At 35.3% G+C, this 27795-nt stretch overlaps 2 long non-coding RNA genes across 3 annotated transcripts in view; both read right to left on the bottom strand.

Moving 5' to 3' along the window:
- Positions 1-457: 457 nt before the first annotated feature.
- Positions 458-27795, bottom strand: part of LOC139783056 (uncharacterized) — a 76751-nt gene continuing 49413 nt past the window's right edge. The window contains exons 2-3 of one of the 2 annotated variants that reach the window (XR_011721103.1): positions 7990-8063; positions 458-3492 (exon numbers count right to left, since the gene is read on the bottom strand). This is a non-coding gene — a long non-coding RNA (uncharacterized lncRNA). Of the gene's footprint in view, positions 3493-7770; positions 8064-27795 lie in introns of those variants that run through there. The other variant, XR_011721102.1, reaches the window with a different exon arrangement.
- Positions 24793-27329, bottom strand: LOC139783054 (uncharacterized). Its single transcript, XR_011721101.1, has 3 exons — positions 26581-27329; positions 25320-25751; positions 24793-25152 (listed from the first exon to the last, which is right to left on the bottom strand). It is a non-coding gene; the product is annotated as an uncharacterized lncRNA (long non-coding RNA).

Here is a 27795-nt window from a genome sequence, read left to right as displayed (position 1 = left end):
TTTTTCTTATAATAAACTAATTCTTAAGAAAAATGCACATGTGAATATGCGGTAATAATTCAATTTTTTAATAATAATAATAAAATAATATTTTTGATGAAAATACACAGTATGTTAGGGAGTTACTATTTCAAAAATTTTGCAGGCAAAAATTAATATCCATATTTTGTTATTGGAAATACTAATAACTTTTTACAGAAATCTGAGTATATTATTGTAAAATATAATTTTACAAATTTTGAAAAATATAATTTTAAAATTAATAATAGAAAACATGTGTTAATTTCAATATTTTTTCCTTTTAATCTATATTAAGACATTATAGAAGCTACAGAAAAGTTTTCTGCGCATTTAACAAAACAGTGTATTAATATTAATTATCATTATTTAAAAATAATGTATTATTAAAAGTAACACAATTATTTTTTATATTTATATGTTTATGTGATATCTTTTTTTCAGCAATTTTATGCTACAACAAAATTAGAAAGTTTATTGTTCACGACTACAATTGGCAATACGTATATGAAACGTTACGACGTTTCGACCCCTAACATTGGGTCCTTATCAAGCAATAATCTAAATAAAAAACAATTTAGTGTAACAATAATTTGGTCACTAGATAAAATTAATTGTCAAGAAAATTATTATAAACAAAAAGCGGTACCTGATAAACTATCCTTGTCAAGACTTACATCCACATTTACGAAAATTTTTGCCGAAATATCATAAAATTAATCGCTGGAAAACCAATAGTCAGTGTGAAATATAAAAGTATGTAAATTACAGAAAAGAAAAAAGGCAGAAATATTTTACATGTATGCGTCGGTGAAACCAAAGACCGTGTTTTATAAGAAGAGTGCGACCGCAGTGGTGAAATGCTGTCTTTAGTGCCTACAGTAGAATATCGGAGCAAAACATTGTCATGGAGCGACAATCGACGCGTGTTCACATGTCGGAGTTGAAAGGCGTACTAATTGTTTTTCGGACCTAGCAATGTAGGTACGTTAGAGGTTGTTGATAAAAACATGTGATATTCACGTGATATTTACAGCGATGAGATTACTTTGTCGTATATAGGATTTAAGTTTTCCGTGTCCTTTTTTAAATTAATCGTGTTAGAATGTTTTTTAATCAAAAACATTTCAGCAATCTCTCTCTTTTTAGTGTTTTTCTCTTTATGGATGATGTCGGTTTCCGCCCATTTAAAATTGTGACCACACGACACACGGTGCTTACTCACAACCGAGTGATTGCTGTCATGCTTTTTGATATCTTTTTGATGCTTCTTTACGCGTGTTATTAGATGCCGTTTTGTCTGCCCTATATATATTGCATCACAATCGCTACAATCCATGTTATAAACAAGTTCGGTCTCATTATCTTTGTCTAGTTTATCCTTTCCACTTTTTATGATACCCTCGAGTTTTTTCGGGATGGTATAAATAGTATCGAGGTGGACTGTATCAAAAATGCGTCGGATATCCTCGCTTACACCCTTCACATATAGTACTGTAATGCAATGTCGCGCATCAAACTCGTTCCGCGTTGCGTCTACTCTCTCAACCGTATTCTTGAGTGTTTTGAGCCTAGCATTAATTCTTTTGTCGATAATTTCTATGAGAAAAGAGTTGTTTAATAGAATTTCTTTAACTATATTGATATTGGCTGCATGGAAACGATTGTCCGACAATAAAATCGCTCGGTCTATTAAGCTGGTTATTGTATTAATTTTGTACTGTATTGGATGATTAGAGAAGAAATTAATATAACGGCCCGAAAACGTAGGCTTCCTGTACCAATCTGTGAAAAGGTGACATCCCTCCTTAATGACGACTGTGTCGAGAAACGGGATCGAATTATTTATTTCCGTTTCGTGTGTGAATTTTAATCGTGGATGGTAATTATTAAACGCGCGTAGTACGTCATTAAGTTTTGCTCTATAGGTATTATGGCGAAGATATCGTTAACATATCGACAAAAAATAGAGATCACAAAATCAAACGAGCTCAAGCAGTGAGTCTCCAAGTCGTCCATCACCAGATCTGCGATAATCGGTGACAGAGGAGAACCCATCGGGCTACCAAAGGTTTGTTCGTAAAAATTACCATTGAAACAAAAGCTAGTGGAATCAAGCACGAGATTAATGGCATGAAGGAACTGGGGTAAAGTGAACTTTGTATTCGGTGAGATTTCATGCCATCTCTTTTCAATAGCTTTAAGGACTAGCTCTTTTGGGATGTTTGTAAAAAGTGACGCTACGTCCAGTGAGATCATAATTTGATCGTTGCTGATGCTTGACTCCTTAATCATCTTAACGAATGTCCAACTGTCCTTTATGTAAGACTTAGATCTGTGTGTGTATTCGTGTAAAATAGAATTTAGAAAACTGGCTATGTTATACATTGGGCTGCCGACCGCGGAGACAATAACTCTGAGAGGAAACCCGGCTTTGTGAACCTTTGGTAACCCGTAACACCTTGGGAGGTTGCCATTCGTGCATTTCCAACGATAGTATGTCGGTTTATCAATGATATCGTTGTCAAGCCACGATTTTACCAATTGTTAAGTTTATGTGTCAATTGTTTTATAGGATATTTTATTAATTTTTTGTAGGTAGATTCATCATTGAGTACATCAGACATTCGACCGATATACTCAATTTTGTCCATAACTACTGTAATCTGGCCTTTGTCCGCTCTCGTGACAAAAATATCATCGTTATTCTTAAGAAATGCTATACAGTTTTTGAACTCATTTAAAATGTGACGATCGATATAGTCCAAGTGTCTAGATTTGCTAAGGAAAACCTTCAACGATTCCGCGACTGAGTTCCGCACACCACTCACCATGTTTTCCGGCAATTTATAACAATTGATTTCAAAGTTTTTTACAATATCTAGCGTGGTACGTAGTCGATCCTTCGCATCACTATTGTTGATGGGTAAGCCGAACCTATCGCCAAGACTCAAAAACCTCGAAACATTGGCCGGAATTGACTTCTTACTAATGTTAACCAGCCACTTTGTTCTGTCGTTGTTGAAAAACGAACTGCATGTATTATATCTCGTGAACGTTCTGTTGAATTTGTTAATCGACAAGTTTTTTTATTTAAGATTAAAATTCGTTAGTTTGTGCTCATTGACATCAAAAAAGTCTGTTAACGTTTTTTCTGGTAAGTGGGAGCGTAACCGATCACTAATATTCGCAATTTCTGATTTTAAATACGATAGATGATAATTAATATCTTTAATTTCAAGATTTAAAATTGATTTTTTATACCGCTGACTGAAACTATTGAATTTATGTTTTACGCTGTTACTTCTAAAGGTGATGTTGGGACGCATGTGTATGATGTGTGGTGGTAAAACGTCATGTCGTCTGCGACGAAGTAGTAGGATTAGCTGTTGTCTTGCTTTGCAGATCTTCTTCTTATTGTTAATCCACGATTTCATGAGAAAAACGGTGTTACTTCCAAATTGCTTGTTTATCCTATGAAAATATCCTTCATGGTCAGGAGACATCATTTTGTAGGTCGATGATGTGTAATAATCAAAATGAATTGTTATTTGTTCCGCCAATAATGATAAAACCAGAAAGTTTATTGTTCACGACTACAATTGGCAATACGTAGGGGAGAGTTGGCAATTACCGAGCCCCTAAGAACCGAAGCGTATATCTAAGCTCAGAAATGCTTCAAAAAAACAAACTGTGCAGTTTTAGATAGGTCATTTATTTGGCTATCCATATATCATACCAATAATGTTGAAAGTTAAAAACAAACTAAAATATTAATAATTTTTCAAAAAGTGAGAAAACGCGGTATTATGAAACTGGTCTGATAATATCGTGACCAGGTCTGATAAAATCGTGCCCAGTTTAATAAAGCCGTACCTATAAAAATTACTCTGGCTTCAGCCAGTGACATGAAGTAGAACACAATAACAAAATGTTTTTTTTATATTTATGCATTAATATCGTCTAGTTGTCTAGTAGGTACCTACATATAAAAATAAGTGAATGCGTTAACAAATAACGATCATTATAAATTCAAATCAAAACTTAAGCAACGATCTTTTCTGTAAGCACCTTACATTGTAAACTAAACAGTCTTGGTAACTCTTAACACACAGTTATTGTTATACCTATGAGTATTATACCTTGGGCGCGAAATTATCAAACTCAATCATTTCACTTTACAACCTTAAAATATATAGGAAAGAAACGCGTGTTTCTAAAATCACTTTGCAACCTAATTTTATAGTGTTTTAGCTTATCAAATCCGTCAGGATTATTTCTCTAATGAAAATATTATGTTACTCACCTCTTATCAAAACTACCAGCAAAATTGCAACGAGCAAGCAGAGAAGCTTCCAGAGCGCACTGTGTTTACATGGACGGCCGGAACGCATTGACGGCGCATGCGGGTGGGGTATTTCGTGTTACTCTATGATATTAACATCATTGTAGGCGCGTAATACTAATAGTTATTGAGATAAACAATGGCGCGGAATTGTCAACCGCGCGGTAATTGCCAACTCTCCCCTATATGAAACGTTACGACGTTTCGACCCCTAACATTGGGTCCTTATCAAGCAATAATCTAAATAAGACATCATCCATAAAAAGAAAAACACTAAAAAGAGAGAGATTGCTGAAATGTTTTTGATTAAAAAACATTCTAACACGATTAATTTAAAAAAGGACACGGAAAACTTAAATCCTATATACGACAAAGTAATCTCATCGCTGTAAATATCACGTGAATATCACATGTTTTTATCAACAACCTCTAACGTACATTGCTAGGTCCGAAAAACAATTAGTACGCCTTTCAACTCCGACATGTGAACACGCGTCGATTGTCGCTCCACGACAATGTCTTGCTCCGATATTCTACTGTAGGCACTAAAGACAGCATTTCACCACTGCAGTCGCACTCTTCTTATAAAACACGGTCTTTGGTTTCACCGACGCATACATGTAAAATATTTCTGCCTTTTTTCTTTTCTGTAATTTACATACTTTTATATTTCACACTGACTATTGGTTTTCCAGCGATTAATTTTATATTTCGGCAAAAATTTTCGTAAATGTGGATGTAAGTCTTGACAAGGATAGTTTATCAGGTACCGCTTTTTGTTTATAATAATTTTCTTGACAATTAATTTTATCTAGTGACCAAATTATTGTTACACTAAATTGTTTTTTATTTAGATTATTGCTTGATAAGGACCCAATGTTAGGGGTCGAAACGTCGTAACGTTTCATATACGTATTGCCAATTGTAGTCGTGAACAATAAACTTTCTGGTTTTATCATTATTGGCGGAACAAACAATTCATTTCGATTACTACAACAAAATTAATAAAAATTAATACTGTATGACGCGATGAAATTATAATGCAGTGATCTAATGGCCTACTTTGTAAACAACTAGCATGAGTCATATCAAACAAAACACGCGTAATCATCGTCCGGTTTAATTGTCGCAGTTAATCACGTTCGTCGATAATATGGAACTAAAGTTATGCCAAGTTTCAAACTTTGGCGAGTGCGGACCCTTCTCGAACCCCATTGAAATTTTGCGTCCTTTCAGGAAGACATCGTCCATCTTATCTTTAGAGTGAATAGGAGGGCGCACCCTAGAGATGTGTTAAGTTTTAAGGTATAACCCTACCATGTATACATACGTACACTGCCGGAATCTATATCTATACATTGTGTACATAACCACGTTCTATGTAAATATTTCATATAACAGGTGATCCAAAACAAAGCGTCGAATCGTTTTATCAAGAGAAAGATGTTAAATACTTAATTATTACAAAAATATCATTAATTATTATTTTTACACAATTATTTATACACGAATAAAGTAATAGAGGAAAGTCCCCTATTATGAGATACGTACCACATCTATTTTGCGTGATTGCCGAAAGTTTATGTGCAGAATTGAAAACTGTAGGAAGCGCGAGTGCACGCACGATCGAATAATGAATTTTCCACTAAATAGGTTTTACTCTAAGGGCAATAAGTTCATGATGGAACCAACAGATAGAACCTATTAGAAACCTCGCTATCGCATATTAGGAGCCTATCTCATAATAGAGGACTTTCCTCTAAATAAAGTGCATTGAGCAAAGTTTCTTATTTTAATTTTTCGTTTTTGTAATAGTTAGTGTCACACATGCATAATATAATTCGTTTTTACAACCTTCTAACACATTTAGTATGAATATTATATTAATTGTGGTCAAACATGAGTTGTTTTTCTATCGCCAAAAGTTTGAGATTTAGGTTTAGGGTTAGGTTCGGTTTTATAGTAGACATTATTGAAAATGTATACTAAGTGAAACATAATCAAACTTATATTGCATTATAATATATAACATTTTTATTATTTTATTTCTTTTATAATAAAATGGAAATAATATAAAATGTTTAACAGTTTAAAAAAGAAGTTTTTACAAGATAAAAAGAATACCAGAAGAAAGTATTAGACACTTTTTTCGTCAAAGCAGCCACCCTCATATTTAATCATTTCTTTACTAATTTAAGTAATCTAGCTACAAGGTTATTTATTTTTTCTAACAGAAGATTCTTCTACCTATTTATTGAAATAGGCCACAGCTCAGATTTAGAAAAAAGACTTCTTGACTGTAATCTATTTTGTTTTTAATTAAACAGTACTATGGTAATCACAACTATGCTAAATATAATGTATATTTACTTTCGAATTAAGTAAAAATAAAATTAATTAAAGCATGAATACTTCTAACTATAAGTGTACGATCTCAAACTTCTGGCTGGCAGTTTATTCAGGTTTACTAATAGGTATAGCAGATTTTGCTTTTGCAGTTTCATCTAATTAAAAAAAATATTCCATTAGTTAAAATTTACAGGTAATTATTCGGAGTATATAAGTCTACAATAATGACTGATGTTTTCAGTACGTGCGAAAATCGTATCACCGGGATAATGAACCAATGAGGAGATGAATAGTTTCGTGGATTCGTATTTTCGAAATTTAGGCACGCAGCAAAATAAGGACAGAACAAAGAAACTGATCTACCACTGGAATAAACGCATTTAAATAAATAGTTATCGATTAAATTTGCGTTTTTGAGTAGAAAATCTTACTTATTGAATGGTTCTCTTATTTATAGTTATATTATAGATATATATATATCTGTTACAATAATCTATCTTTATTGCCAGTTTTTTAACTAATATGAAGCAGATTGAGATTTGCATAAAATTGCGAAATTAGCAATTAGGAATTATGATTTATAGCGAATATAAAGGATGTAATGAGAATCTGACCGCTCGGTATAATATCCAATGTTCCATGTAACATCACGAATATTGGTAGGTGCAGTCTCTCATACATCACGAGGAGGATTCTGCGCGATATGGAAATTATTCGCGCGAGATTTTCGCCATAAATTACGGGAATTAATTCGATTTAACCTCCACCGCACGTGGCAAGGGTGGTTAATGTGTTTTCCCCCTTCCCCTCTCTCTTCGTTTTACTTCACAAGCCAAATTTTTCCGTGATTATTTTATATTACGTGTTCAATATACATATGCATAAAATGTATATGTATTTTAAATATGCTTATACATTTATATATATAAACGCACTTTTTAATAACAATTATTTATTTTATTATTTTTCACAACAATTAATAACAAAAGTCTGTATATTTGTGTAATAATTACTTGTGTAATAATAAAAAATATCAAAATATACCTAATAAAATTATAATGCCGAATGATTATTATAGGATTATCGTATATTTGTTATATGTACAAAATTATCATGTTGATAATTGATCAATTTGCAAATGGAAGGAGAATGATCAACGCAACAACACGCTCGAGCGTGATTTCGATTCATCAATCGATCCATGTTTCGAAATAAACGACACAATCGCACTTGACCTCGTTGAAAAAATGCCAAGGAAGAAAAGAAGATGTACTCACCGCTCGTACGAATCCGGGGTCGTGCAGAGCTCGCTCAGCATGCAGTCCAAATCGGTTGCCAGAGAATTAAGCAGCTGAAAGACAAAAGCAGAGAAGAGGGTTAGGGTCAGCGAGGGAAGACTAGTTCGACAATAGGTCATCATTCTATTAACTAACCGTCCGGTCGATCAATAATGCCGTTTACATTATATAAAGTTAAAACTGCCACTATGTAAATTTCAACATTTTAGCGCAGTAAATCTCCGAAATTAAGTAATATAATAATCAAATCTATTAAAAATATCCTTTTAATTGTTTTCGGTCAATTTGAAGATTTCCTTAAAAATTTTAATATATTACATAATATATAAAATATAATTTTAATATATTACATAATATACAATATGACGAATATCAAAAGTAAAAATTTGACTATTTTTCCGTCATTATGAATTTATAAACTTCGACATGAGAGTAGTATTCAACGACCAGAAAAACTCTTACATTTAAATAACACAATTAAAAAATATTTTATAGATTAATGTTCACAACTTAATGGTCACAACTTTGACGCAATAGATTCTACGTTAATCATCAATATCTTTTTAACCATAATCAAAACAATAAGTTTCTTTTAAGGGCGGAAAGTCCTGACAACATACTAATTTTGATTGCAATTTAATTTCTTCAACGCGTCACATATAGTAGTTAAAATATGCCAAAATACACTAAAATAGCCCTTTTTGCATCTTTAACTGCAAACGAGTGACCCCAAAATCCGACATTTTTAGCCTATTTTGGTGGCCCTCGAAATTCGAATCGAATTCTATGCCAAACGATGCTACACACATGATGGGACATTAATCTAAAAAAAAAATTAAAGTTGAGCATAGGCCTAGTTTTGGAGATTATACGGGGAGTCAAAGTGGCTAAATTCCCAATATTATCCAAGTACAATAGACACAAAAAGGATGTTAAAACTTCTTTGATAATAGTGGTATTTTGAATAGAATTAGTTCGAATGATTCTCTGACCACCATACTAAAAATCCACCTCCTCCACCCCTGTTACTTAATTTTTTAAAGGAGTAAAACTTATACCCCCAAAAGAAGTTTTTGCTGAATTTCTGGAAAATGGATAGAGATACGAAAAAATGTTTTGGATAAAAGTTGTTAATTTTTAAAAATAAAGGGAATTTCCTCTTAAGGAATACTTGTCAATTTCTGTCAATTTCTGTCAATTTCTAGCTCCTTTAAGTATTTTATATCAAGATACTTGAAATATCACATGCGGTGTAAAACACAGTTGTGTACACGGTGTAATCACAGTTCGCAATATTTAAGATAACTAAAATCTTTCTACAATTATATTTTAAAATATATTGACACTTATTTTTGTGATGATAGTTCCTTAAGAGGAAATTCCCTTTATTTTTAAAAATTATTTTTCTTCAGGCGCGGTTTCCGGCCAAAGAGTGAGTCCTACAAAATAAATAAAAGAAACCTTTTTTGTGCAGAATTCCTAGACAAACAACTTTCATTCAAAACATTTTTTCGTATCTCTATCCATTTTCCAGAAATTCAGCAAAAACTTCTTTTGGGGGTAGTTTTACTCTTTTAAAAAATTAAGTAACAGAGGTGGAGGGGGTGGATTTTTAGTATGGTGGTCAGAGAATCATTCAAACTAATTCTATTCAAAATACCACTATTATCAAAGAAGTCTTAACATCCTTTTTGTGTCTATTGTACTTGAATAATATTGGGAATTTAGCCACTTTGACTCCCCGTATCTCCAAAACTAGGCCTATGCTCAACTTTAATTTTTTTTTAGATTAATGTCCCATCATATATAGCATCGTTTGGCATAGAATTCGATTCGAATTTCGAGAGCCACCACAATAGGCTGAAAATGTCCAATTTTGGGATCACTCTTTCTCAAAATTGTGACGTGATAGAGCAATTTGGTAAATGAAATCATATTCAATGTTCAAAAAGCTATAAGAAACGATTATAGCTTTAGTTAGTTAAATTCGGCTTTATAACAACTGATGTTATAAAACCGGATTAACTAACGTTTATACGACATTACGTCAGTAGTTATAACTACAGATGTTCCTAAACCCGATTAATGGTGGATGTGTAAACTTAGTCAGTATTTTAATATCATTAAAACATATGAGTGAAATATTTTCAACACAAATTAAAAATGTAAATATTATTTTCTATTAAAACAATTATTATAATCAATATTGTAATAATCGTACAGACGAAAAGTCAGAAAACAAATTTAATGTACACAAGCATTTATAATAAGCTTTATAGCTAATTGTAAATTTACTTTTTAGTTTGACAATGTCGACAAAACATGTACCTTAATCTAAATGTTTGATTACTAGAATCGAGCAATTAGAAATAAAGCTAATTGACCTATACTATCAGCAAGATTCAAATAATATTTATGTTTAGGTTCACACGTGTCTCTTAGATTTTCCCCAAACAGTTCCACCGAACACATTTTTCCTGGTAATCGATATAAAATATTTAGTAATACTACACGCTCTGTGATATAATGCCACCGAAAGTTAGTCCGATGTGGGAGCATTTTCAAATAGTAAACGATATTGAAATAAAATGCAAGAAATGTGGTAACACTTATAAATATAATTTTACAACCAATGCGAAAGAAGACTTAATTAGACATCATAGAACATATGATGAAGAAGACCACTTGAGATGGAAAAACGACACCTACGTACTTTGGCAATATTTCTTAAGAGAAGACGAGTTTATGGCACATTGCACACTTTGTGATAAATCAGTTTTTGCATATGAAAGACGTTATATGTATAGAGAGACATATAAATTGTTTTCATAAAGATACAGTAGCTGAAATGCAAAATTACCTCTATCAAGTTAGCCCCCCACCATCGCAAAAAAAATCCGCACCTATTTAAAAATTTAGTGCTATTTATGTGCTAATTTGTTGCTCTAGTCCGGATTTTGTTGCTCAAACCGTTTAGCAGGAAATCGCGATCGAAATGGGTGGGGCCAGCTTGTCGTCAAGTTAGCCACCCCCATAATAAAAAACCTATATAGAGTGCTCAAATCCAAAAAACAAATACACCAGAATTTGTTGCTTTTTTGTTGCTCCAAGATAGCGTGAAAACATTTTTGAAATATATAACGTTTTTTTAGAAAATATGTATATCCGAATACTTAACAGACAGCACTATATTGACTGCATCTTAAACAACGTTATATTTCCAAAATGTTTTCACGCTATCTTAAAGCAACTATATATATATATATATATATATATATATATAAAGCAACAAATTCTGCTATAAACGTTTTTTCGATTTGAGAGCACTCTATATATATTTTTTCGCATGGGGGGGGGGCAGCTTGACACAAGTTCTAGCCCCACCACATACCTACTAAAAAACACATATAGAGTGCTCAAGTCCAAAAAACAAATACACCAGAATTTGTTGCTTTTTTGTTGCTTTAAGATAGCGTAAACAAATTTTCGAAATATAAGGTTCTGTAAACAATGCCACTAATAAATACTGCATCTTCGACCGTTATCTACGACTTCGATGGTTATAAACTAAGTAAAGGAATTTGTTGCTCGGGTCTTTTTGTTATTTAAATATTCTAGGGACCGTGCCCTACCAGAATATGCAACATACGATTTTGTTGCTCGCCCCTAACTGCACATAAACAAACTATTTATCTCCGCGTCGACCGTTACCTACGACTTTGATGGCTATAAACTAAGTTAGGGGGCAGCAGTTAGGGGCGAGCAACAAAATCATATGTTGCATATTCTGACAGGGCACGGTCCACAGAATATTTTAATACCAAAAAGAGCCGAGCAACAAATTCTTTTACTTAATTTTGAGCCATCGAAGTCGTAAATAACGGTCGACGCGGAGATAAATAATTTGTTTTTTGCAGTTAGGGGCGAGCAACAAAATTATATGTTGCATATTCTGGTAGGGCACGGTCCACAGAATATTTAAATAACAAAAAGACCCGAGCAACAAATTCCTTTACTTAGTTTATAACCATCGAAGTCGTAGATAACGGTCGAAGATGCAGTATTTATTAGTGGCATTGTTTACAGAACCTTATATTTCGAAAATTTGTTTACGCTATCTTAAAGCAACAAAAAAGCAACAAATTCTGGTGTATTTGTTTTTTGGATTTGAGCACTCTATATGTGTTTTTTAGTATGTGGTGGGGCTAGAACTTGTGTCAAGCTGCCCCCCCCCCATGCAAAAAAATATATATAGAGTGCTCAAATCGAAAAAACGTTTATAGCATGAAAAGAATATAGCAATTATGCGCGTATAAACGGCAACAGTGTAATAGACCAACGCATGCGCGCATTCCATTACGATAGAGGGAAGAAGCGAGGACTCACTCTCGATCGATACGCGGACGTGAACGTATAGATTCTAGATCCTTCTGTACTCTGCTTTGCCTGAATAAACTGTTCTAACTTTAACACCGCAATCATCTCTCGCGTACCTACACTGACATTCCTACCTCTATAGGTTATGGGCCCAGTAACCCACGCGACGTGTTCGGTTTAAAGTGAACGGAATAGACTTGGTCTCGCAACGGTGGGATTCGTAAAAATGGCGAACAGTGATAACGTGCAGTACAAGATTCCGTTGTTCGACGGAACAAATTTTGGAAGCTGGAAGTTTCGGATGGAGACCCTCCTGAACGAGCTGGAGCTCCTTGAATATACGGAGAAGGACTGGACGGAAGGAGTGGCGATACGGGAGGAAGACGCGGCGACCACGAGGGCCGCAAAGGAACTACAGCGGAATAAATGCGAGACTGCTGATAGGAAGTGTCGTTCGAAAATTGTTCAAAGAATCGCAGACAGTCACTTGGAATATGTGAGAGACTGCAAATACGCGCGCGACATGTGGAATGTGTTAGTTACGACGTTCGAGAGGAAAAGCATCGCGAATCAGCTGCTTTTAAGAAAGAGACTACTCCTGAGAAATTCGATCCGAACGGTGACACGCTTGCAAACCACTATCTGAACTTCGATAAAGTAATTCGGGAACTTCGATCGACGGGAGCAACACTCGAGGAGACGGACCTGGTGTGCCATCTTTTATTAACGATGCCGGCGGAATACAATCAAGTTGTTACGGCGATAGAGACAATATCGGCGGAAAAATTGACGATTGCTTTCGTTAAAACTCGTTTGCTCGACGAGGAAGCAAAACGCTCGGATCGGGGAAAAAGGAAGCATTCAGTGGAACCTGCGAATGCGTTCTCGGCACGGAAAGGATCTTCGGGATGGAGGCCGTCGAGAGGCGGAGGAAATAAGACTAAAATACAGTGCCATAAGTGCGGGAATTACGGACACGTGCGCGCGGAATGTAAGAAGCATGAGAAACACGTGAACACGAACGCGAACGCGGCAGTCGGCTCGTGTAAACACGACGAGGACGATTGCCCGGAATCGTGTTTCTTTGCTCACTCAAATTGTGACTCGTGCGGAAAAACGCGATCGGCTAACGCGGCGGTCATTTCCACAAAGGACAAAGGAAACAGCTGTGCGAATTTTTGTTTCATGGCACATGCGGGTGGAACTACAGAGGATTGGGCTCTGGATTCAGGTGCTACGGAGCATCTTGGGAACGGGAATTTACCAATAAAAAATGTAAAACCACTAAAACACCCAGTGTCGATACAACTCGCGAAGACAGGAACCACGCTCAAAGCGGAAAAGTGCGGAGAAATCGTGGTTTGTTGCTCAGTTAACGGGCGGAAGAACACAATAACTATTAAAAACGTTTTAATTGTACCCGGCTTGGAACATAATTTACTGTCTGTGAGGAGACTCGAGCAAAATGGATATCGAGTAGCGTTTGAGAACGGAAAAGAAACAATAGAAAAACACGGAAAAGTGGCAGCGGTTGCAACAATTTCGGACAGGAATTTATATGTATTAAACTTGCACACGGAGACGGCGTTAATCGCGGAGTGTTTGGAAACGTGGCATCGACGGCTCGGACACTTAAGCTACGAAAGCCTAAGGAAATTGCCGGCGATGGTCGACGGAATGGAATTAAATTCCAAGGAAACATCTCAAAGTGTCTGTCAGGTGTGTGCTGAAGGAAAACTAACGAAACTACCGCATAATCATCCGCGGAAAAGGGCCACGAGACCATTGGAATTAGTCCACAGCGACTTGATGGGACCAATGAAGGAATCATACGACGGGTTTCGCTACGTGATGACTTTTATGGACGACACGCACTTTGCAGCAGTGTACATGCTTAAGACAAAGGCGGAGGCATTTCGTTACTTCAAAGTTTACGAGGCAATGGCAACAGCCAAGTTTAACTGCAAAATTAGCAGGTTTCGATGTGACAACGGACGCGAGTATCTCTCGAATGAAATAAAGAGATATTTTGACAAGAGCGGAATCTTGTACGAATTGACGATTCGGTACACCCCACAGCAGAACGGGGTGGCGGAAAGGTTAAACCGAACTCTGTGTGATCGAGCTCGATGTCTCCTAATTAATGCCAATATGAGTAAAGGATTCTGGTCAGATGCAATAAGGACGTCGGTGTATTTAATAAATCGGAGCCCAACATGTGCATTGAGAGGAGGAATACCGGCCACACTCTGGTACGGGAATAAGCCAGATCTACGGAAATTAAGAGTGTTTGGGTGCATCGCACATCTGCGACTCCCTCAAGCATTAATTCATGGCAAGTTCGAGGCCAGAACTGTGCCTTGTAAACTGCTGGGTTACGTGACGAACGGCTACAAACTATGGAATCTACGAGAAAATAAATTAGAATACGGTCGCGACATACAGTTCGATGAGAACAGATTCGAATTGGACTGTACCGAACCGGAATACTGGCTGTCAACGACGAAAAATGAAGTTGAGAATGACGACGTCATTGAAATTTCGGAAGATGACTCGGATGTGTTCGAGGAGTCGAACAACCAGGACGACAACGACGAAATACCAACTCAAGGCCATGGACATCTGGAAGAGAGGCTTGAAGGCCCTCAAAAGCAAGCTGCAGTCCAACGTCGTACGAGTTCGAGAACCAGCGCCAAGCCGAAACCAAATTACGTGGTGCTGGCCTTCAACGCGGAAGCCTATGTATCGGGTGTTCCAGAGAATTACAGCGAGATCGACTCCAGGGACGACAGGAACGAATGGATGGAAGCAGTGAAGGAAGAAATCGACACTCTCAACAAGAACAAGACATGGACTTTGTGTGAATTACCTCCGGGTAAAAAGGCCATTGGTAGTCGGTGGGTCTTTACGACCAAAAGTGCAAGTGCCGGGCAGTGTGAACGAAAGAAAGCGAGACTTGTAATAAAAGGTTGCTCGCAACGACCCGGATTTGACTTTGATGAGACGTACGCGCCGGTGGCACGACTTACAACCTTGCGTGCGTATTTGAGTGTGGCAAATGCGCGGAATTTGAATGTATGTCAGATGGATGTGAAAAACGCGTTTCTTCATAGTAAACTCAGCGAGGAAGTTTATATGAAAGTACCTGAAGGGGTCAAATCGAAGGGTAACCAAGTATGTAAGCTAAACAGGGCTTTGTACGGTTTGAAACAGGCTCCTCGTGCCTGGTATGGGACCTTCAACGCTTTCATGAAAACTTTAGGCTTGAGAAATTCTGTCGCTGATAACTGTGTGTACGTAGGAATTTTCGGGAACGTTTATGTTTACTTACTATTGTACGTCGACGACATCTTAATTATGAGTAATTGCGAAAAGAAAATTAAAGAGATTATATCGGCTATGAAGAAAAGATTTCTAATGAAAAACTTAGGAGAAGTAAACACATTCTTGGGTATTGATATTACTAGGACGAGCGATGGTGTTTACTTGACACAGGGCACCTATCTTCGTAAACTGCTAGCGAAATTTGGTATAAGTGATTGCAAGCCAGTTCGTACACCAATGGAAATTAATTTCAGGAAAGACGAAAGTAAGAAGAGAATGAAGGAAAAATGTCCATATCGCGAATTGGTAGGATGTTTAATGTATCTTACGCAAACGACTAGACCTGATATTAGCTTTGCGGTAAATTACCTGAGTAGATTTCAAAATGAGCCTTTAGAAAAGCATTGGAAGGGTTTGAAAAGAATATTGCGTTATATTCAAGGGACTCTAGATTACGGATTGTTTTATAAAAAGAGTAATCTAAATAAAAGTCATTCACTTGTAGGCTTTGCGGATGCCGACTGGGGTAACGGGGAAAACAGAAAGTCAACTTCTGGGTTTGTTTTTCAATTATACGGAAACACTATCTCCTGGGGGACAAGAAAACAAAACACCGTAGCGCAATCGTCAACAGAAGCGGAGTATGTGGCGTTAGCTCATTGCTCAAATGAATATCTTTGGTTGCGAAACTTACTGGGGGAATTCGATGTGAAGAATGTGACTCCAATTCTAATCTTTGAAGACAATCAGTCAGTGATTCACTGTTTGAAACGTTGGGAGCATAAACGTTTAAAACACATTGATATTAAATACAACTTTGTAAAAGAATTAGTAGAATCGAATGTAATTAATGTTCAATATGTGCCAACCAACGATCAAACAGCTGATATTATGACTAAGGCTTTAGGCGGAGATAAATTTATAGCAATGTGTGAAAAACTGAGTTTGACCTGTAAAGCATAGAGACTTTAATGTACATTGAATTTGTTTTACAGTTGTGCGCAAATTGAGGCGGAGTGAAAAGAATATAGCAATTATGCGCGTATAAACGGCAACAGTGTAATAGACCAACGCATGCGCGCATTCCATTACGATAGAGGGAAGAAGCGAGGACTCACTCTCGATCGATACGCGGACGTGAACTTATAGATTCTAGATCCTTCTGTACTCTGCTTTGCCTGAATAAACTGTTCTAATTTTAATACCGCAATCATCTCTCGCGTACCTACACTGACATTCCTACCTCTATATAGCAGAATTTGTTACTTTTTTTGTTGCTTTAAGATAGCGTGAAAACATTTTGGAAATATAACGTTGTTTAAGATGTAGTCAATATAGTGCTGTATGTTAAGTATCCGGATATACATATTTTCTAAAAAAACGTTATATATTATATTTCAAAAATGTTTTCACACTATCTTGGAGCAACAAAAAAGCAACAAATTCTGGTGTATTTGTTTTTTGGATTTGAGCACTCTATATAGGTTTTTTATTATGGGGGTGGCTAACTTGACGACAAGCTGGCCCCACCCATTTCGATCGCGATTTCCTGCTAAACGGTTTGAGCAACAAAATCCGGACTAGAGCAACAAATTAGCACATAAATAGCACTAAATTTTTAAATAGGTGCGGATTTTTTTGCGATGGTGGGGGGCTAACTTGATAGAGGTTTTGTTTCCTCCAAACTACCTTAATAATATTATTTAAACTACTTACTAGACTGATTTAGCAAACTATACACTGTAAAAATTACTATAATTTGCATAAGCTTCAATATACCTTTTCGTTATAAAGTCACAAAATTGAGATCGTGATTTTACATTAGCGCCAAAATTTCTTCGTTCACTCACGATCTCTACGCTTCTATTGTCGACTGACACTAACAATAAGTAACACGCAAAACAGAGCTGTTGTCTATTGTTTCCGGTGCGGGGGAAACGCACGGAGGTAATTGGTACGATAAAACAGCTCATTTGGAACAAAACACTAACGAAAACTGTCTTAAAGCTTATATTGATCCGATTCGTCCTGTGATCCGATTTGCCTAGGTCTACCCTAAATGAATATGAAGGATGTGATGAAAGAACTAGAGATTATAACCAAGAAATAATATCTGTAAACGCAAAAAATGCCGGTCCAAGCTTTCATGGTGACAATACACATCCTCAATCTCTTGGAAATCAAAGAGGTGATCGAATGATACAACACTCTGCAGATGAAGAAAATTATGCCGAATAACCAAGTTCTCATCGTGATAATGACGCAGAATTGATACAATCTGTAAACGCAGAAAATGCCGGTCCAAGTTTTCATGGTGATAATACACGTCCTCAATCTCTTGAAAATGAAAGAGGTGATCGAATGATACAATACTCTGTAGATGAAAAAAATTATGTCGATTCAAGTTCTGATCATGATAATGCATATTCGGAATCTCTTGAAAATCAAGAAGATCAACAGGTGTAAACATCTCAGATATTTTTACTCTCTTATTTGTCCTAAATTATTAATATATTTTATTACGTAGGGGAGACCGGGGCTAGAAGTCACACGGGTAAGTTGTCACAAAGCTTATATCTCACTTAATATGGAATATTCTTCTTTATATTGTAGGTTGCTCCTATCGTGTTAGTCGGGTGTACGAAATAGCTTGTTTCAAAAACATCGCATGTGATATTTACGAGCACTTTTTAAAAATTGGAGGTCCTGAGTAAATTTTTCTTGCCTCTATTTTTATTGTTCCGTTGGTTTTTGGAATTACTAGTCGTAATTTCTTTTTGGTCATAAGAAATATTATAGTTTTAGATAATTTTTCCTGTACCTATTTAGTTAACCGTCATTGCAACATAGTTTATAAATATATGTAACCTTCTTTGTTCAAAATGACCATTCAGGGTAAGTTGTCTCAAATGAGATGGGATTCAAAGTTTATGAGAATTATTATTCTTTTATTTACTCAAAGTTTATGAAAGTATTACAAAGTTTATTGAGAATTATTATTTTTTCATTTAGTCTAAGTTTATGAGAATTATATTACAAAGTTTATAAAAATTATTAATTTTTCGTTTAATTCACGCTGCAATATATTATTAAGTTAAATTTACCAAAAACTGGCACTTTAATAAAATATTAAAACAGGAACTATTTCCCAATCAGCAGACAATGTTTTTTAAATGTGTTTTTAATATTTATTTTTTATTAATTATACAATACATTTATACAATCCATTGTAAAAATAATATTTATTTAATGTTTATTAAATATTTATTTCACATTGATTATTTATTTGAAGTAATGATATAGAAAAAATATTTATTAAACGTTTATTTAACGTTTATTTAATATTTCTTTTACATTAATCATTTATTTGCAATAATGATTTAAAAAAACATTTATTTAACATTTATTCGATATTAATTTAATATTTATTTTACATTACTTATTCATTTGCAATAATAATTTTAAAAAACATTTATTTAATATTTATTCGATATTAATTTAATAATTATTTTACATTACTCATTTATTTGCAATAATGATTTGAAAAAACATTTATTTAATATTTATTCGACATTATATTAATATTTATTTTACATTACTTATTCACTTGCAATAATAATTTGAAAAAACATTTACTTAATATTTATTCGACATTAATTTCATATTTATTTTACATTACCTACTTACGCTCGTCCTACTTATTCATTTGCAATAATAATTTTAAAAATCATTTATTTAATATTCATTCAACATTAATTTAATAATTATTTTACATTACTCATTTATTTGCAATAATGATTTGAAAAAACATTTATTTAATATTTATTCGACATTATTTTAATTCTTCGAGTGGGTGTCGGCAACCCAAACAAAAATTTAGGCCCGATATTTTTAAGATAGGCTTTAATAATCAATGCCCTTCCACCTAGGATCCCTATGTTTGAGTCCTTCTCTCGAAGATGCGTACAGAAAGGCTTAAGCCATGTCAGTTATGTTTGGTAAACATTTGAAAATTATTTTAGGTTAAATTGTGACCACCCAGGGTGTGATCTCGATCGGTGTATATTTCTTATTGCAACCAAAAATTACAACATTTTTGTTCATCGAGCATATTTCGGGTTCTGCATATTTTATTTGAACAACACCCTTTTAAGATGTTTCATGAATTTTTACGTGTACATAATTAAATTGGAGATATGAGACTGAATCCATCTGGGTGTCGACTAATCAGTGTGGTCGAGGCGCATTAAAAAAAGAGATGTGGCCTTGGGAGGGTTAATATTTATTTTACATTAATTATTTATTTGCAATAATGAATTGAAAAAACATTTATTTAACATCTATTCGACATTATTTTAATATTTATTTTACATTAACTGTTTATTTGGCATAATGATTTAAAAAAACATTTATTTAACATTTATTCGACATTATTTTAATATTTATTTTACATTAATTATTTATTTACTGTAATAATTTGAAAAAAACATTTATGTAATGATTATTCGACATTAATTTAATATTTATTTTACATTAATTATTCATTTGCAATAATGATTTGAAACAACGTTTATTTAACATTTATTCGACAGTAATGTAATATTTATTTTACATTAAGTATTTATTTGCAATACTGATTTGAAAAAACGTTTATTAAACATTTATTCGACATTAATTTAATATTTATTTTACATTACTTGTTTATTTGCACTAATGATTTGAAAAAACATTTATTTAACATTTATTTAACATTATTTTAATATTCAATTTATTTCAATTCAATCGTTTATTGCATGCCTCGCGGCTTTACAAGGCGTTTTTAAGGAACGTACCCAAACCTTTACAGCCTCATATTTTCCCCTCAAATCCTGGTCATTGGGCGACCTCACATGCTATTACCCACCCTCCCTTTTCCTTAATACTCCCCGTCTTTCCTTTCAGTCTTCCTTCCTTTTCCTCTCTCTGGGTCCCTTCCCTCTTTGTCGGTTCCTCAGAATATTCCTCATAGGTTCTTCTCATCCATCCCTCCTGCTTCGGTCCCATCTGTCTGACATTATTTTAATATTTATTTTACATTAATTATTTATTTGCTATATCGTTTCATTCAGATGGCGCGACGCGTGAGTAGTCACTCTCAAAGCGCCCTCACCTCCTTCCTCGCTCTCGTTCGGTGTCATGGCCGCGCTTGCTGCGTTTCTTCGGACGAGACGAGTACGTTTTCCTTTTTTTCGTAACTGATTGAGCTAAGCGGCACGTATTCTGGAGACCAACCGAGTGAGATTCGACTTCCCAGGGAGAGCTCACCTCCAGGAAAAGGAGAGCTGCGACAGCTCGCGTCCGAGAGGGAAGATTGAGGAGTCCGGTCCAGCGAGCAGGGCTCTTCCGATATTCTCATTTGGGACGCCATATTGGAAGATCGACATTGATCATAGTAGTACAAGGGGCCCTGCAAGGTTAATTCTCGTCTTGAGATCTTGGAATTGCTCTCATTCTTGTGGCTCTGGTTTATATTCTAGCCCTAGAATTGATCTCGTAGACAAATGCAGAGGCCCCCCCTCTCTTTTCTTTTCTTTTCTTACTTTGATTTCAATCAGTAATCCAGACTCCTTAATTCCGTCCTGTAAGATCTGGTTTTATTTCAGTTTGTTTTCTATTCTATCTGCAGGACAGATTACTGATTTGTTTTGTTTGATTGCATTTCAACTAATGTAAAAAACCTTTATTTATTATTAACTAGCTGGTTACCCGGGCTTCGCCCGGGAGTCGTTTTTCTTAAAACGACTTCATTTATGTTTCAATATCCTTATTGTGGACAAACATAAGGAGTGTTCATGGATTAAACATGTCGTAACCAATCTTTTTCTACTCGGTCAATTATTTCCAGAAAAATTTCTGATACCGGTTTCCAAAAAATTGATAACGAGAAATTATACACTTTATGGCACTCCGCGGGAAATTCTACTCCTGTTTTATATACAATTCTTTAAGATTCGGTCAATTATTTCCCAAAAAATTGAAAAAATTTCGGATACCGGTTCCAAAAAAGATCGGTAACGAAAAACTATACAATGTATAGCACTCCCCGGGAAATTCTACACCTGTTTTATATACAATTTTTTAAGATTCGGTCAATTATTTCCCGAAAATTTGGAAAAATTTCTGATACCGGTTTCCCAAAAAATCGGTAACGAAAAATTATACACTTTATGACACTCCCCAGGAAATTCTACCCCTGTTTTATATACAATTCTTTAAAATTCGGTCAATTATTTCCCGAAAAATTGGAAAAATTTCGGATACCGATTCCCAAAAAAATCGGTAACGAAAAACTATACACTCTACAACACTCCCCGGGAAATTCTACCCCTATTTTATATACTTTTGGTAAAAATTCGGTCGAATAGTTTAAGACTGTATAAAGAACATACATACATACAGACATTCTATTTTATATATATAGATTTTTGTCACGTCAACATATTTTCCTTTTGTTTTTGTAAATATACTTACATATACTAAAGACGAAATTTGAATTCAAAAGAACTCTCTTTCTTTCGCTCACCTACCTAAGAGTTTTAGACAAACCTGCTGTGTTTGCCATTACGTTTCTAAACAAATTTTAATAAAGTACTTTGTTGTTTTAAAGCCTATCAATGAGCACACAATTAAGTTTATAAATAAAAAATGTTTCTTAACGTTTATAAAACATTTATTTTAGATTTGAAAAATAATTGTTTCACATTTGAAAGGTTGTTTAAATGTTTGAAAAACATCTTACGTTTGAAAAATGTTCTTTTAATACGAATACTAAGATTTTTATACAACTAATAATATAAATATATAAAAGGACAATTTTTAAGATGTTGTTTTTCAAATATTTAAAAAAAACTTCAAATGTGAAAGAAATATTTATTCAAATCTTAAATTAACGTTTTTCAAACGTTAAAATAACATTTTAGAACACGTTAAAATAGATGTTTTTGTGACATAAAAAAACACTTTCTCAAACGTTAAAATAAACATTTTCAAACATTAAAAAAATGTCTTTTTAAGGGGATGTTGGAGTGACGGCCGAACTTCCTCGATGTCGATAATGTCAACATTTCTAATTTTGTTTTTCCTATATCTGTCTTTGTCTAACGAAATGACATCTGTCTTTGTTCGATTGCTGCGCCATCTCTGCTTACTAGCCTGCGTGTATATTTTTGTGGAAAATATACACGATTTCTTCGAAGCTCTAATTTTTTTTCCAGGCTTTCAATCTCAATTTCAACGGTACGTTATTGTTTGTGCACGTATTCTGAAGAGTGGGAACATTTCATTTCGTACATATAACTTATACAACTGTTTATATTAGAAAATATGGTTATGAGGTGACAGCATTTTCACATTTTTTTTTAATTATCACTAATTTTTTATATTCCCACTCTTTATTAGTACATATACTTTACTCCTGTAAAAGGATTTTGCGATCTATAAAGCCGTTTCAAAGAACGAGCTCTGACTGTTTTTGTCGGTAATTGTCCCCTGTCCAGGATCCCCTTAAACGTTAAAATAAACGTTTTTTAACATTAAAAAAACACTTTCTTAAACGTTAAAATAAACGTTTTTAAACACTAAAAAATGTCTTTTTAAACGTTAAAATAAACATTTTTTAAACATTAAAAAAACATTTTTCTTAAACGTTAAAATAAACGTTTTTAAACATTAAAAAAATGTTTTTTTAAATGTTAAAATAAATGTTTTTTTAATGAAAAAAGGTCTCTTAACCCATTACTTTTAACATTTTTAAAAATGTTTTCAAAAATGTTTTCCAAATGTTTTTAAAAATATTTTTAAAAACATTTTTTTGCTGATTGGGTTGTCGTATGTTTCCTCTACATGAAAGATACATGACAATCAATCCAGAGTCATGTGACAACCAACTCTGGGTATGGGGTAAGTTGTCATATTTGCGCGATTTTGCTTAGAATTAAATAACTTTTTTGTGTATAAGTATATACAAGTCTAAAATTTTGTTTCTTACACTTAAAGGATGTAACTACATTATAAAGTAGTATACGATATTATAAAATATTGCTAACATTTTTTTAAAAATCAGTATTTGAAAAGTGTGACAACTAGCCCCGGTCTCCCCTACCACTAATATATAAAAAATTTAATATCTAACTGTTACGTGCGAAACCACATTAAATAGTTTCGCACTGCACAAGTACGTCGACAACAGAACGCACCCGAGCCAATACGCGAGGAGCGCAACATGGGAATCGTGCTTTGCAATAGCGCGGTCTCCTCGAATACGCGCCTCGTACGTACACGGCTCCGCCAATCAAAGTCCCCGCGTAAGCACCGTGCCTTCGGTTCGGCAGTTCGGCACTCAGATATGACTAATTGCATAAAGGATATTTAGATTGATATTGCAATGGTGTTATAACTTAAGTCTTCTTTACAGGAAACACTAAGTATGCGTAAAAATGTAGGTGTATGGACGAGTAAACATATGTATATATCTTGATAAACAATTATGTATGTACATATTTTTATGGAGTCCTCGTGTTAAATGGTAAAATCCTGAATGCGATACCTGCGGAGAGAACCAAAAATGAAGTTCTTTCGCCAGGGAAACGCATCGGGATCGTTAATTATTAAATTTAGATTTCCGAATTTAAATTCGGAAGGATAGCGTGCGAGCTCGCCGCGTGACGGGCATCCCTCTCGCGCGCGTTCACGTGATCACAGCGTGACGGACGAGCGTTGATATAACAAGCGAAACCCTTTTTGCAAAGCCGGGACGCACTGAAAGTAAATTATTACAACAATTGCTTAAACAAAAGACGCACGTCAAACACGCGAATAAAGGCACAACGTAATCCTGCAAATAAAACATTAGATAGTCGCTTCCTGCGAGAGGAGCATGTTCACGTGAACATTCGTAACCGGTCAAGCTACTATACGTAAGACAGTCATAAAAACCGAATTTTAAATAGTTGAGCTTATTGTTTAATAAAAGAGTACATTTTGTTGATGGCTAGCGCGTAAGAAGAGTGTAAGGGAGTTGGAGGAGAAGTCCTGCAATTTTCATTCATGCAAAGCCTTTATTTTCATAATTAATACAATATTTCGATAAATTGTAGGGACTCGTCCGCTCCCGCGCGGGGCCACCGAACTACAATATATATTGGGCCCTCACAGCCCCGAATTGGCACTCCGTATTCCGTTCTCAATAAGTGAAGGTTTTCAAGTTCGGTTCGCGTAGTTCGCTCGGGAGTCAATCTATTTTGTCTCGTAAAGGACTTAGCCGAATCATCGCCGATTGCGAGTTATAATAGTGAGTTCTATGTACTTAGCTCCCGTCGCGAGCAGCGCGAATCGATCGTAAAGTACAGAGTACCAGTTGCTCCGCGTGGCCTCTCTATCCGAGCAGAGTTTGTCAAAGAATACCTTAAAGCAATATTGATATTTCATCATTAGTTAATTAAAATAATAGTAATATTTTATAAATCAATATTGTTAAATTGCAAGTGTAAGAGTTAGAGTTCAGTGTTTATTAAAGAGTTATATAGTGACGAACAAACAAAAAAAAGAATAATAGTTTTCTCTCAAAATACCCTTCTTTCTCCTTGTGTGTGCGTCATTTCGAGAGTCGTTTCCCCGCGAGCAGTGCCTCCCGTTGCTCGGCGTGCGCCTTCTTTAGGGCGAACTCGATGCAGATTTCCTTGATTGCGTTGTGCGCTTCCCACGGGGCGAACTCGCTGCGATCCCGTGTCTGGCTTTGCGTTGTGCGCTTTCGTAGGGCGAAATCGCGGCTATCCAGCGTCCGGCTTGGCGTGATGCGCCTCCATTGGGGCGAACTCGCCGCGAATCCTCTTCGCATTGTGCGCTTCCTTTAGGGCGAACGATGCCTCCGTCCCTAGAACTGCATCCGAACTCCGGTGCTTTAGTGACGCGCCTTCTTCTGGGCGAACTCTAAGGGTATCCGAGTTCTCGATCTTATCCCCGTCACTGCTGTCCTCTCTAGTTTCAGCCCACAAAAGAAAGGGCTACCTTAAACAAATTCATTAAGCGTTACCCCTCTGAGAAAGTACGCGGTAAATATTAGGTTGTCGGAAAAGTCATGACGCATTTTTGCAACAGATGGCACTAGTTCAGTTTTGGAAGTACTAGAGTCATTCGTATGTATGTTATTGCTATGTCATTTGACAGCTGACGGTTCTAGCTTCATTCTAAAAAAAAATTGAGCGATTTGGTTGAGTTTTGGAGATTTTACAACAAGTTGAAAATGGAAGACCAAACTGTGCATTTTCGCCATATTTTACTGTTTTACTTCCGTAAAGGGAAGAACGCGCGTCAAGCTTGTGAAAAGTTGCGTGAAGTTTACGGTGACAATGCTCTACAAGAACACGACATCGAAAGCAGACATTCATCAGAGGAAGGTTATGCTCTCATTGTCAGTGTGGTGGGATTTTAAAGGTGTCGTGTTTTTCGAGCTCCTACCAAGAAACCAAACAATCAATTCGAATGTGTACTGTCGGCAATTGGACAGTTTGAACGAATCTGTCATCCAGAAACGTCCAGAGCTCGTTAATCGTAATGGAGTTGTGTTCCATACGTCATAACTTTTCCGACAACCCAATATATAAGAATCACTACAATAGAAATAATATATTCTCTCACGGGTACATTGCAGAAAAGCGAGTGCAAGTTAACGGCCTTATAAATATATATTATATATATATATATATATATATATATATATATATATATATATATATATATTGTCGCCGTTGCACGTACGACCAGAGTTGTCTAACAGGTAAGTGAGTTTATATGTTATATTCTAACTCGAGAAAATGACGACGTTTTGCTTACCCTTGCGAATTTCCGGGCAGGACTAATGGGTCGACGTCGCGGGTGCCGCGCCGGACGCGCGAGACAGATAAGGAAGCTATGGCGCCTCCTTTATTCTAGCGGAACTTTTGATCCACAAATTTTTGACGTCCCGCGGAACAAGTCTCGCGATATAGAGGCCTGCCCGAGGAACGGGCCCACGAATCCGCTCCCCGTCGACGCTCCTGCAGAGCCGCCCGCTCCTCCGGCCCCGGTCGCCCCAAGCGCCAACTCCTCCGAATTACGGAAGACGTAATACTTACTCAACGTATTCGATTGATCCTAAGAGAAAGCTGTAAAAAAAGGGAAACTTAACAAAATACATGATGTATATACAAACTTACCTTAATTGCGTTGTTCCTAGTTTAAAACACATTCACTCCGGAGTACCGTGTCGCGCCTTTTACCGCTCGGCCCGCGATACGGGCATTGAAGTGTTTCTCAATAATCTCACGAATTTTCTTGCCGCGCTTAATTGCCGTTACCGACCCCCGCTCGTAACATAACATTTAAAAATATATAGAGTCTATATAAATTTTAGTTTTTAATATTTGTGTATACATGCAGATCCAATGTGGAGGACAGTGAACAGCAAAAATCTACATCCAATACAATTTCGGACTTTGATGATTTGATAAATTACCTTTTATGTAATACCAGCAATAAGAACAGTTCTGATAAAGATATTAAAATATATCAATAAATAGATGCACTTTTGACAAGGAATTATATTTCACATTGTTATATAACGAAAAACTCTTACGAATATAAAAAATTCTTACGAATATAATTTATTAATCGTTTTATAAATTTTTGATACTTACTAATTAATATAATATATCGTCAGTTATATGAATTTTCTTTATATCAATACATCAATTCATCAAATTGCACAATTTGTGGATCAGAGATTTGTGTATATACAAAGAATTGTTTAGTGAGGCATCTAGAGCAGCACCAACAAGTAATAGATGAAATACGAAGAGAAATAGAACGTTCCTCGCTATCGCGACACTTCACAGTCAACGTACAAAATCGTAAAACAAACTGCAAACATTGCAGTTCGTTTTCTGTTAGAACAGTTAATGGAACTGCAGATGCCTTAAAAATTTATTTAATAAGAGAACACCCAGAATCTGACGGAGCAACTGGAAATTATAACGTAGATGCAACGACACAACAACCTGTAGCTGAAGA

The sequence above is a fragment of the Temnothorax nylanderi genome, unplaced genomic scaffold (genome assembly GCF_030848795.1).
Source record: "Temnothorax nylanderi isolate EJ_2023f unplaced genomic scaffold, tnyl_v1.0 TNYL_tig0465_pilon, whole genome shotgun sequence".
NCBI classification, from domain to species: Eukaryota; Metazoa; Arthropoda; class Insecta; order Hymenoptera; family Formicidae; genus Temnothorax; species Temnothorax nylanderi.
This window is presented reverse-complemented; position numbering and strand designations above follow the sequence as displayed.